Source organism: Marmota marmota, unplaced genomic scaffold, assembly GCF_001458135.2.
Source record: "Marmota marmota marmota unplaced genomic scaffold, marMar, whole genome shotgun sequence".
In the NCBI taxonomy this organism is placed as follows: Eukaryota; Metazoa; Chordata; class Mammalia; order Rodentia; family Sciuridae; genus Marmota; species Marmota marmota.
This window is the reverse complement of record NW_025999899.1, coordinates 781695-782882: the sequence shown is the minus strand read 5'-3', so window position 1 is coordinate 782882 and position 1188 is coordinate 781695. Positions and strand designations below refer to the sequence as shown.

General features: G+C 37.2%; 1 protein-coding gene across 4 annotated transcripts in view; it reads right to left on the bottom strand.

Annotated features, from left to right (window-relative positions):
* Positions 1–1188, bottom strand: part of Rabep1 (rabaptin, RAB GTPase binding effector protein 1) — a 96464-nt gene that overhangs the window by 92077 nt on the left and 3199 nt on the right. The window lies entirely within an intron of this gene.

Genomic DNA, 1188 nt, shown 5'->3' with positions numbered 1-1188 from the left:
GGAAAAAAAAAAAAAAAAGTATACTTTAAAAAAAAAAAATCAATCAGAAAATCCCAGCTTTTGGGAAATACAGGAGGGAGACCACAAAATCAAGGCCTGCCTGAGCAACTTAATGAGACACTGTTTCAAAATAAAAAATAAAAGGCTGGGCTGGGCATGGTGGCATGCACCTATAATCCCAACAACTGAGGAGGCCCAGGCAAGAGGATCACAAGGCCAGCAACTTAGTGAGGCCCTATCTCAAAAAATAAAAAAAAGGCTGGGGATGTGACTCAGTGGTTAAGCACCCTTGGGTTCAATCCCCAGTACCAAAAAATAATAAATAATAAAGGGCTGGGGAGGTGGCTCAATGGTAAAGTACCTGAGTTCCACCCTTTGAGGTGGGGGTGAGGTAGTGGGGTTAACAAGGATGAGACAGACTTATAATCCTGACATGGAAGTGCTCCATATGGTCTAGCAACTCAGTCAGAGGGTGCTGGCATCAAAGAGTCTATTTGAATTCTGGGTCCCCTATTTACTAGCTGTATAACTTAAGGCATATTTCTTTAACTTCTCTGTTTCAGTTTCCTCATCACTAAAACAGAAGCAATATCCACTTCACTAACATGAAGATTTCCTGAGATATTACCAACAAAGCTTATATAACATTCCATGGTCATTTACATGGTCCATGTACAGGCAAGTAATTATGATGCTAACATTTGTTAAGTGAGACAGGCAAGTTGTAGAACTATGTATGCAAGCCATGTCCAGCAGGGATAAAAGGTTGCCTGAGTCTATGTAACTAACAGAAAACTTATTGAGTGGTTACCTCTGGGAAATGAAGGAAAACATACTTCTACTTTTTAATATATACATTTTTTCTGATACATAAAAGCATAAAAGTTGCACATATTAAAAGCGTACCATGGGACTGGGGTTGTGGCTCAGTGGTAGAGCGCTTGCCTAGCACCTGTGAGGCACTGGGTTTGATTCTCAGCACCACATATAAATAAATTAATAAATAAAGGTCCATCGACAATTTTTAAAAATATTTTTTTAAAAAAGCATACCATGTCACATTTTGATACTTGTATGTAATGTGAAATGTTTAAATCATTTTAAACATATTATCTTTTACTATCATCTATGGTGAAAACGTTCAAAATCCTTTCTATATACACACATACCTTTTTTTTTTTTTTTTTG